This window comes from Schistocerca piceifrons, chromosome 1 (genome assembly GCF_021461385.2).
Source record: "Schistocerca piceifrons isolate TAMUIC-IGC-003096 chromosome 1, iqSchPice1.1, whole genome shotgun sequence".
NCBI lineage: Eukaryota > Metazoa > Arthropoda > Insecta > Orthoptera > Acrididae > Schistocerca > Schistocerca piceifrons.
The window spans coordinates 160,166,028-160,178,751 of NC_060138.1; positions in this window are offsets into that span (position 1 = coordinate 160,166,028).

Here is a 12,724-nt window from a genome sequence, read left to right on the forward strand (position 1 = left end):
GAAGGATAGAGCTGCGGGTCGTAACACCTCTGAAATGTAATGTCCACTGTTCAATGTGCCGTCAGTGCGAACAAGAGGTGACCGAGACTTGTAACCAATGGCACCCCATACCATCACGCCGGGTGATATGGCAGTATGGCGATGACGAATACACGCTTCCAATGTCCGATCACCGCGAAGTCGCCAAACACGGATGCGACCATCATGATGCTGTAAACAGAACCTGGATTCATCCGACAAAATGACGTTTTGCCATTCGTGCACCCAGGTTTGTACACCATCACACGCGCTCCTGTCTGTGATGTAGCGATAACCGCAGGCATGGTCTCCGAGCTGATAGTCCATGCTGCTGCAAACGTCGTCGAAATGTTCGTGCAAATGGTTGTTGTCTTGCAAACGTCCCCATCTGTTAACTCAGCGATCGAGACGTGGCTGCACGCATCCGTTACAGCCATGTGTATAAGATGCCTGTCATCTCGACTGCTAGTGATACGAGGCCGTTGGGATCCAGCACGGCGTTCCGTATTACCCTCCTGAACCCACCGATTCCATATACTGCTAACAGTCATTGGATCTCGACCAACGCGAGCAGCAATGCCGCTATACGATAAACCGCAATCGCGATAGGCTACAATCCGACCTTTATCAAAGTCGGAAACGTGATGGTACGCATTTCTCCTCTTTACACGAGCCATCACAACAACGTTTCATCCGGCAACGCCGGTCAACTGTTGCTTGTGTATGAGAAATCGGTTGGAAACTTTCCTCATGTCAGCACATAGTAGGTGTCGCCACCGGCGCCAAAGTTGTGTGAATGCTCTGAAAAGCTAATCATTTGCATATCACAGCATCTTCTTCCTGTCGGTTAAATTTCGCTTCTATTGCACGTCATCTTCTTGGTGTAGCAATTTTAATGGCCAGTAGTGTACTAAGGAATGTAGCCTCTCTGGGTTTGAACAATAATCCTTACCGTCGCATATAATGCGTCTTTTGTAGTGACGGTCCCTGGAGTTTACTGAGCATTTCCGTAACGCTCTCGGGGCCTGCTAAACGATCCCGTGCCTAAGTGACCAACTCTTCCTCGAGTCTTCTTTATATATTCTATCACTACAATCTGGTAAGGGTCCTACACTAAGTAGCAATAGTCATACGTAGGTGGAATGATTGCTTTGTAAGCCAGTTATTTCAGGGATAAATTACGTTTCGTTGAGAACTTTTCAGTGAATCATTAACATCCACTTATATTTATTTCTGGCAAGTTCAAGTTTTCCTCTCTTTCGCTGTGGTTTGAAAAAATAAGTAGTTATTACTATGATTTTGTTTACATTAGTACAGTACTTCCACTCTAAAACCCATTCCCCGATGATTGGTTGCAACCACCTGGTCGTACTCTAACTGCTGTAGTTGGATCTCGACAGCTTCAGGTACACATGAAGCGAATCTACTAGCTCACCTTGCGTCATCTAAACATATCCGCCTCATAGAAAATCACACACGGTCATGGGTCTGTTTGTGATGCGGTGTGTAAGACTTGAGAAAATTCTGGTCTGTCTTCAAGTAAACGCAACGAAAATTCACATTTAGGGTGCTATTAATGTATTCAGCATTGCAGTTCTTGCCACAACACTAACTATATAAAAACAAAAAATCCACATGGCGGACCACTTAATCTTAAGCAGTCGATTATAACGTCAATCACAGTTTCCTATCACTTAATCAATGTTAATGACCGATAACCACTTTTATGAAAAGGTAAGAAACTTTTACTCAACGATAATCGTGACGTGTAGCCTTACCCAAACGACCTTTGTCTTCTGCGACTGCTATCGAACTCTGTTGTAGGCGAGAGTGTAGCTTCTCTCGCGAAAGTTTGTCCATTGCAATAGTCTCCCTGGCAGTAAAGTTTATGACGTACTGCTCAACATTACGACTCGCCCTGAGCTTATTTGCTATAATCGTCACCTTAGACTAAGGATTTTAAGTTTAATTTTACGTATTGGTTTCGTTGATTGATAAGAGAGAAGGACTCGTTTTTTTTCAAAAAAAAAACTAAGATCTTTATTCAAATCATTACATTATACATATTAACCCACTACCTGAGTACATTAGTGGGTCCTAATATCATACACAGTATTGCAGCTATTTTTCCACACTACACGTAAATCTTAGATTTTGATCTTACCACTACAGGGTTCCTATTTCTACTTAATCTACAAAAGTTATGGTACCCGCAGCGTTACAGGTGTGCCAGTGATCTATGAACCTGATGGATGTTGGCCTGGCCCACTGAGCTAATCCCAGTTGGCGTGCCCCTGGCACTGGGCTGGCCGGAAACTTGGTGTCGCTGCAGTCTATCCTAGAAAACCTCACCCTTTCTTGCTACATACTAACCTATTTTAAGTCTAGTGTCACAATTGGTGCGTGTCCTATCCGGCTAAATATACACCCTCCCCCCCCCCCCCCCCCCCCCTAGTCCAGGGCAAGGCGGATTACAGCCGTAAAGCGGCTGGCCAAGACCAGGCCCGGCGGAACAGGAAAGGTGCACGGAGTCTAAATTGGTGTGATTTTTACTGGTTGTCCCTTAGAAATTTCAGAAGGACTTTTTGCGAAATCTCGTCTATCAATTTGTCTAAGACATTGAAGGTGTTGTCATGCCTTAACAGATGGTACATGTCGTTATTCGGAAGCTGTTGTCTTAGTTCGTTTCCTACGTCATCTAAGAGGTGGCACTCATACACCACATGTTCTGGCGTGCCTTGCACAGCGCCACAGTCACACGCGGATGTAGCCTGCTTCCCAAACCGACATACACTCCTGGAAATTGAAATAAGAACACCGTGAATTCATTGTCCCAGGAAGGGGAAACTTTATTGACACATTCCTGGGGTCAGATACATCACATGATCACACTCACAGAACCACAGGCACATAGACACAGGCAACAGAGCATGCACAATGTCGGCACTAGTACAGTGTATATCCACCTTTCGCAGCAATGCAGGCTGCTATTCTCCCATGGAGACGATCGTAGAGATGCTGGATGTAGTCCTGTGGAACGGCTTGCCATGCCATTTCCACCTGGCGCCTCAGTTGGACCAGCGTTCGTGCTGGACGTGCAGACCGCGTGAGACGACGCTTCATCCAGTCCCAAACATGCTCAATGGGGGACAGATCCGGAGATCTTGCTGGCCAGGGTAGTTGACGTACACCTTCTAGAGCACGTTGGGTGGCACGGGATACATGCGGACCTGCATTGTCCTGTTGGAACAGCAAGTTCCCTTGCCGGTCTAGGAATGGTAGAACGATGGGTTCGATGACGGTTTGGATGTACCGTGCACTATTCAGTGTCCCCTCGACGATCACCAGTGGTGTACGGCCAGTGTAGGAGATCGCTCCCCACACCATGATGCCGGGTGTTGGCCCTGTGTGCCTCGGTCGTATGCAGTCCTGATTGTGGCGCTCACCTGCACGGCGCCAAACACGCATACGACCACCATTGGCACCAAGGCAGAAGCGACTCTCATCGCTGAAGACGACACGTCTCCATTCGTCCCTCCATTCACGCCTGTCGCGACACCACTGGAGGCGGGCTGCACGATGTTGGGGCGTGAGCGGAAGACGGCCTAACGGCGTGCGGGACCGTAGCCCAGCTTCACGGAGACGGTTGCGAATGGTCCTCGCCGATACCCCAGGAGCAACAGTGTCCCTAATTTGCTGGGAAGTGGCGGTGCGGTCCCCTACGGCACTGCGTAGGATCCTACGGTCTTGGCGTGCATCCGTGCGTTGCTGCGGTCCGGTCCCAGGTCGACGGGCACGTGCACCTTCCGCCGACCACTGGCGACAACATCGATGTACTGTGGAGACCTCACGCCCCACGTGTTGAGCAATTCGGCGGTACGTCCACCCGGCCTCCCGCATGCCCACTATACGCCCTCGCTCAAAGTCCGTCAACTGCACATACGGTTCACGTCCACGCTGTCACGGCATGCTACCAGTGTTAAAGACTGCGATGGAGCTCCGTATGCCACGGCAAACTGGCTGACACTGACGGCGGCGGTGCACAAATGCTGCGCAGCTAGCGCCATTCGACGGCCAACACCGCGGTTCCTGGTGTGTCCGCTGTGCCGTGCGTGTGATCATTGCTTGTACAGCCCTCTCGCAGTGTCCGGAGCAAGTATGGTGGGTCTGACACACCGGAGTCAATGTGTTCTTTTTTCCATTTCCAGGAGTGTAGATATGTCGGGTAGGGTCCATGTCCAGCAAGAAAGTGCGGCATTCCTCTCGTAGGCATGAAGTACGTTAGCTTTACTCGTTCCTCAATGTCCGGTAACAGCACCCTTCTTACAGCCATAGCAGGTATGTCCCTCGTGAGTCTGTGTGCCCAGACCCCTGATCCGTATCCTATTATTAATGTTAGTATACTGTTGTGGTACAGTTTAATTGGATTGGGTGGAAGATGAAAGCGTTTGTGGCCTATTCCAATTAGGTTATTTAGCAGTACTAAAGATCTTTGAGACACGGTATCAGTATGTGGTGCGAAGTTCCACCTCTCGTCGATGACTACACCTAGATATCGGGCCTCGCGGCGCCGAAGAACTGGTGAGCGATTGATTGTCACTGTGGGATTTCTGACAAGTTGGCCTTTGAGTAAGAGATATGTTGATATATTAGGCGCGATAGTCATTTTCGTATTGTGGCATCATGTTGTAAGTATAGTTATGGCTCTCTTCACTTTAGGCTCTAGGTCTTCGCTGCTGCGACCACCGACCAGCAGGAGGAGGTCGTCTGCGTATGCTATGCCCTCTAGCACATCGTCACTACTCTTCAGATCTTCCAGTAGCGGCTCCATGTTGATGTCCCAAAAGAGAGGTCCTAGGACAGAGCCCTGAGGACATCCTTTGGTTACTGTCTTACTGACTTTGCCGCTAGGAGCCGATAGCCAGACCTCCCTGTTTGCACAATAGCTCCTCAGATATCCATATAGCAGTCTTGGACAGTTCCACTGATATCCACCATGATGCCGACGACATACTTGTGCGGGGCTGAGTCGCAGACCTCGGCGACCAGGGCAACTGCGTCAGACGCAGACCGCCCCAACCGAAAGACGAATTGTCTGTTACTCATCCGCACAGTATACGGTGTGGCTGTCAGTCTGTCTGCTAGCAACCTCTCAAAAAGTTTGCCCAGTAGGTCCAGTAGACAAATGGGCCTACATGATTTAATTTCCGTGTGATCTTTTTCTGGACCCTTTTTGATTATGACTATGTTTCCTTTTTTCCAGATTGCTGGGAATTTACTGAGTCTTAGGCACTCGTTGTACAACTTTGTGAGAGGTGTCACCGGCTGGGGAGCGAGGAATTGCACCACTTCCGCAGTAATGCCATCTGGGCCAGGAGCCTTTCCCCTTTTGAGGGCCTTAATCTGGGCAGTTACTTCCTCTTCAGAGAAGGGGTAGATCCTGATGTTGTTCTCATATGCCCTTAGGTCTTCTCTTCTTATTCTTTTCTGTTCCTCTGTGTCATTTTCCTCCTCATCGTCAGGCAACAGGACCCAAAGGAGGGCCTTGGCAGTTTCCTGCCATGTGCCCGTCATCCGGTCCCCGTCCCTGACGGTGGATAGCACCATTGGTGATCTTATTTTTTCCCGTACTAGTGTGTACGGGACATCCCAAGGGTCTGTAGCCAACTGGCTTTTCACATAGTTTTCCCAGCTAATAATACTTACGGCCCTGAGCTCCTGCTGAAATTGCTCCTTGCTTTCTCTGTAAATTCGCAGCCATCGTTATTTTTCTCCCCATACGACACTCCGCTAGTAGTACCTCCTCGTCCTCCTTACAGCCTGGCGCATCTGTCCAAGTTCGACAGAGCATTGTGTGGGCGTTGCCGCAACGGCTCTCCCCCTGGTTGGCACAGCTGCTCGTACGGCCCTGGTAATTGCTTGTACCAGTTCTTCGGCGTACTCCTCCACATTTTCGTCACGCTCCTATAATGTCTGGATGTCGCACTCTTCCGCCAGGCGGTCCCAGTTGGTCTTGTTATAATTGAACAGTATCTCCCACTCCATTTTCCAGTGGCACTCCCTTTCCCCTATTGTGAAAGTGATTAAATTGTGGTCACTAGTGGTTGTTCTATCCCACACTTTCCAGTTGGTGACTTTTGTGGCGACGTTTGGTGTTACTAGTGTAACATCGATATTCGTGCCTTCTCCCCCTCCGCCAGAATAGGTGGGGGAGTGGTTCCCTTGCCGGTTGGCAACCACCAGTTGTAATGCCATAATTGTTTCCTCCGCCTTTTCCCCACGGTCCTCATGCGTGCCACTGAACGGTAGGGAGGACTTTGCATTTATGTCTGCAGTCATGAGTATTTTGCGTCCCTGTACTGCCGTGGCTACTTGTGTTAGTTTGTCCAAAAATTCATCTATCTCTCTTCCGTATTGGAAGTACATGTGAATGATGTATAAGACTTCTGTGGGTGATTGCAGCTCCACGACATTGCAGTGCTCAGCAGAGAACTGCGCAAGGACTGTGGCTCTGAGTGTTCTCTTGATTATTATGACTGCAGCCTTTGGTTCTGCTCAATAGTGCATCACATGCCAGTTGACAGCCATGAATGGGATCCGCCAAGCTTGGGAGTACGGTTCCTGTAAACAGAGTACGTCTAGACTCTTCCCCTCCACCACCTTTTGGAGTGCCTGCAGGAGTAGTTTGCTGTTATGTGTGTTGATCTGTCCCACGTTTAAACGGCTCACGTTGGAAATACGTGTGAATGTGTGATTCTGGCCAATTTTTGGTTCAGTCGTGGGCTACTCTACCATTTGCTATGGCGGATTGGTTGTATAGTTCATCAATATCAGATTTTTCGTTACGTCTTTCGACTACTTTTTTGACTAAGTCCCGCAGGGCCCCAAGTCGGTGGGGCGGTTCATTGTCTGGAGCTGAATTCCGTCCACAGCCTCCGTTACTGGGAAGGTGACGTCTCTCCCATATTTGTGGCCGACAAGTACCACATGTCTTCAGGCTGTGGTGACGACTGCCGGCTCCTCTAAACGAGATAGTTGTAATGCGTGCTCCAGGTTGGGGCATATTCTTGTGGGATCGATTCCCATTCCTCTTTGAGGTGGTGAGTCTGAGGATTAACTTGTACTACTCACATCTTTACTTTGGACATGTTCAGTTGAACCTGTTCCTGTGCGATCAGATTTCAGTGAACTCCCTATTACAGGATGCCTTTGTGGTCGATAATGATCTTTGGTCGACCTAGATCCCCAGTTGGGAGGAGAGGGAGCGTCTTGTTGTTCGCAAGGGTCTGTTTGTATGCTTACGTCTTTCATTACAATTGTCTGAAATAGTAACGTACTGATTTTCTGAATAAATTCTGTGAATTTATTCGCCCTCCAGGCGTCCCTCAACCTCTTGGTCGGGGATTTCCTTTTCGGCTTCCTGTACATGGGGCAGTTCCTTCCAGTAGTGTTAGTTTTTCATTAGTCTTCTTGTTTGACGAGTCCCGACACGAATTCATCTCCTATGCCAGCCACAGAGTAGCAATTGCAACCTAATTCCCCAGTTACTTGCGGGAAGTATACCAAATTTGTATCTTCCTCTGCAGTTTTCACCCGGTTCACCTCTCTCCAACCATGGAAATTCTTCTCTGATTTCTTATCTGATATCTTAACAGATGTCCCACGATCCTGTCTTTTCTTCTTGTCAGTGTTTTCCGTACTTCATTTCCTCGCCGATTCTCCGAAGAACCTCCTCGTACCATACCTTAACAGTCCACCTAAATTAGAAAATTTGGAAATTTGTGGTAAGAGCTTATGGGACCAAACTGCTGAGGTCATCGGTCCCTACGATTACACACCACGTAATCTAACTTAAACTGATTTACGCTAAGGACAACACACCCGAGGGAGGACTCGAACGTCCGACGGGGAGAGCCGCGCGGCCCATGACAAGGCTATCCCGCGCGGCCCTAAATTTGGACATTCGTCTGTAGAACCACATCTCAAAGGCTTCGATTCTCATCTTTTCCGCTTCTCCCACAGTCCATGTTTCATTACCATACATTTCTGAGCTCCAAACGTACCTTCTCCGAAATTTCTTCACGAAAATTAGGCCTATGTTTGATACCAGTACACTACTCTTGGACAGGAAGGCCTTTTTTCCCAGTGCCAATCTGATTTTTATGTACTCCTCGATCTGTCCATCATGGGTGATTTTGCTACGTTGGTAGCAGGTTTCCTTAACGTCATATATCTCGTGATCACCAAGCCCGATGTTAGGTTTCTCACTGTTCTCATTTCTTCTACTTCTCATTACTTTCGTCTTTCTTCGGTTACTCTCAATCCGTATTCTGTACTTATTCAATCCATTCAACGGATCCTGCAATTCTTCTTCACTTTCACTGAAGATAGCAATGTCTAAGCAGGACTTGTCATTGATATCTCTTCACCCTGAATTTTAATTTCACTCTTGAACCTTTCTTTTATTTCCCTCGCTGCTTCTGCTATGTACAGACTGAACACTAGGGACGAAAGACTACAGCCCTGTCTTACGCCCTTTTTTATCCGAGAACTTCGTTCTCGGCCTTCCACTCCTATTGTCCCGTCTTTGTTCTTGCACGTATTATACATTACCCGTCTTTCCCTTTATTTTACCGATATTTTTCTCAGAATTTCGGACATCTCGCACCATTTTACATTGTCGAACGGTTTTCCCAGGTCGACAAATCTTATGAAAAGTCTCTACTTTTCTTTAATCGTGCTTCCATTATCAGCTAGAACGTCAGAACAAACTAATTGTCATACAGCACATTCCCTATTTTCTCTTCCAGTCTTCCGTATACCGTTCTTGTCAGCATCTTAGATGCATTTGTGACTAGTGATGGTTCAACGAACATGTGCACTTACAGATTATGTTGTTTTACGACGTTTGAATACGTGTACTCACACTGTGTAACAACGAGTGTATTTAACAGTATTGACAACGACATACAAATGTGTAAGCTTACATTATGACGACATGACTTAAAGCCATAACATCAGCACTTGATAATGGCCTAGGCCGAAATTGCAATAGTGTAATAAAAACTTATAACAGTCACTGGCGTAAAAATGATGTCCTTCAAAAAATTTCTTATGATTGTGAATCCCAGCTACAAGTTTATTTGTTTGAATGGTTTGCACGATGCTACTTGTTGATAGCCCAGCATTGAAATCTGCAGAAATTTGCGGAAGGGTTGCACTTCTGTCACGTTGACCGATTCTCTTCAGTCGTCGTTGGTCCCGTGCTCGCAGGATCTTTATCCGGCCTCATCGATGTCGGAAATTTGATGTATTATGGATTCCTAATATTCACGGTACACTCTGATATGCTTTGTCTCATCGTCGTGCACCGACTATAACAGGACGTTCAGATTCATTTAATTCTTCATAACATAACATTGTAGCAGCAGCAAACGATTGAAGGACTGCGCCAGATACGTGTTGTGTGATATAGGTGTTGCCGACCACAGTGCCGTATTCTGCCTGTTTACATATCTCTGCATTTTAATACACATGACTGTACCAGTTTTTTTGGCCCTTCAGTGTATATAAACTATTTAGCAAACGCCTGAAAAGAGCAAATCAAATTGCAAAACGTGTCAATTGACCCTAAACAATAAAATGTGTGAGTTAGTTAGAGAAGTCGATGAGTGAAACAAATTTTATGGTGTTGATGTAACGAAAGTCCTGGGGTAACACATATGAATAACGTAACTAGGAAAAGTCACATGTTATAGCGAACATGAAACAATTGTTGGGTTATTGACACAGCCGTTAGAAGACCCAAGAAGTTTTCTAAGAAGACTCCTAGCACTACGGTTCTTTGATCTCTTCTGGAATATTGCTGAGAACTGTGCAATCTTTACCTGACATAACTGGAGGAGGACAACGAAAATGTTAAATGAAGGCAGCTGTATTTGCAGTATAGCGAATTAGGGAAGAGAATGTCGTGGATGTCTTTTTTAACCCTGTGGTTGGAGGGGGACAAGTTGGTGACGCTGTATTCAAACAATCTGTTTTTCACAGCGGCACATTAATTCCAAGACATTTCAACTACCATCTTTGTCCTCTGAACGCAAACATGTTTTGTTGCCATCGGCATGCAAAGGATAATATTACAACTGTAATAAGACCGCCGGACGAAGGATTATATTACAACTGTAACAACATAAGAGAAATTAGAACTCGCACATAAAGATTCTGGTGTTCGTTTTTCTCAAGATTCGTATGTGAGTCGAACGGTTGAGGAATTGAATCTGGGAACCTGTTAATAAACACTTAACTGTGAATTAGAGTAATCATTTGTCATTGCGATGTGAATGAAGTGGCTCAGCAGAACGTAATTTACGTCGTGCAGGACTTATTGTATTAGGGACACTGAGTACACTTTATAAGTGCTCAAAAAGTGAATGATATATTACGTACACACAGTTATTTACCAAGGCTGTCACCTAAACTGTTTACTTTTAAAATCTCCAGAGTTACATTTTTATAATACATGCCTCCTTAAGAAGAAATCTAACACAGAACGCTAACAGGACACATTAGTGTCCTGCGTTGTGCGATTGCTAGCTAATTGAAATATTTTGTGGTAGTTATATTTATCATGCGTATATTCTTTAACTTATTTCTCGTTAATTATTTGACTGGCACGTCAAAAGTAGATGTGCCTGCTCATTTCACAGCAAAATAGCTCTAGCTGCGTTAGTTTATGCTACAGATTTGGGTAAGGTGGATGGGACGTTTGACTCTTCAAGGGGTGGACGTGGCTTTGCGGCCTGGCCCTTTACTAGCCGCGGGTCACGAGCTACGAGCCAGCCAGGTCGGACGGCTAGCGGCTGGTCCGCCAGCTACAGCGTGGTGCCGAGGCGAGACCTAAGCCACTGAGCTGGCGGTTGTGGGCCAGCTCGGCTGCAGCGCATGGCTCCTTTTGCCGGCCGGAGTGGCCGTGCGGTTGTAGGGGCTACAGTCTGGAACCGAGCGACCGCTACGGTCGCAGGTTCGAATCCTGCGTCGGGCATGGATTTGTGTGATGTCCTTAGGTTAGTTAGGTTTAATTAGTTCTACGTTCTAGGCGACTGGTGATCTCAGAAGTTACGTCACATAGTGCTCAGAGCCATTTGAACGATTTGAACGCTCCTTTTGACGTAAATATGTTTATAGCTTTCCTGACATCTGTTCAAGAACGGCAAGTATAAATGCACATGAGTCTGTCTGTTGCAACGGCTCACTGTGAGAAATCAACTCGAGATAGAGTCGTCGCTCTTACTGAAGGTGGATTTTCCATCAGAGAGGCTGGCAGAAGATATGGGGTGAGGGTGAAGAGGCACTATGAACAGAGCTCCTGACTCAGCCAGGAAGAGAAAGTGGTCAAGCAGCAGGACATGGGGTTAGTATGAAAGAGCTGAGAAAACCCCTTTCTGAAAAAATAAATAAAAAATAAAAAAGACTGAAGGACGTTGGACTCCACGATCAGACGCGAAACAGAAGCTCAGCGAAGACAATGTTTTATACCGGCTGGAGTATGCGGAACACCATTTTAGTGCGTCGTGGGAAAATTCATTTTCACTGACGAGAAGATGTTTTCCACGAGTAAGGACGGTCGAAGGGTCGTTTGCAGGCCGCAAAAGACTCACCGTCGACGCGAATAGGTAATGACGAATAGAAGAAGTGAGCGGCTATCTGTTTCCTGCTGGCGATGACTTTCTGCGAGAGGAGCAGGAATCCTTCATGGGATAGAAGGAACTCTTCACAGCAAGCAGCAGATCCACGTATTGGAAAATGTGATGCTTCCGTCAGTGTGAATGCTGTACAGAGAAGCAGACTTCACATTGCAAGAGGACCATTCCCTCGTCCACAAGTCTGCATTGGTTCAACAGCAGGTCTCCACGATTGCTGTCAATGTCATGGACTGACCGCCACGTGCTGCTGATATGAACTATATGGAAAACAGAACGTTAACAGAGAACTGGTCACGAAACCAACTAACTACGCCCTTTGGGACTGCGTTCTTGAAGACTGGGTGCAAATTGCTTCTTCAGGCTGTTAAGTCCGACAGCTGACAGATTCTATGCCAAAACGCATGACAGAAGTGCAAAATGATGTGAAATTCTGGACAAAATATTAGTCCTTAAAATGTTTTGGTATGACGTCTTTTTCTTCATTTTTCCTCATTAAGAGCCAATGGAAGATCACTTGGCAACTGAAGAAATAAAATTTGAGTTCCATTTCCTTTGAGTTGCCTTTTTAATTGAAGTGAGTTTCTTTAGAATAAACATTTTGTTAAAAATTCTGTTTTCAGTTCATTTATAATCTGTCTAGATACTTACAAAGTAATCAGTTTAGATGGACGCTCTAAAACTATTTTGTGTTATTTCAAATACATCTCTATATTCCCCTCCATCCATTAACACAATCTCCGACCTCCAAGAATAATGGAAACGATTTCATCTTGCATTTATTCATTGCTAATTTCTCCTCCATTCTCTTTCTCACTCTCTCTCTCGCCTCTGTTACATTATCACCGTAATTGCCCTTCTGCTCCATTCTCCCACAACGTTATAAACAAATCTATCGGACTCCGTCGAAACAATAAGTTCTCGTTTAATTTCTGCTTTCTTCAGTGTATCATTTATCTCAAAATCCCTGAACCGTATTTTTTTATATCGCCTTACCTACAATCCTT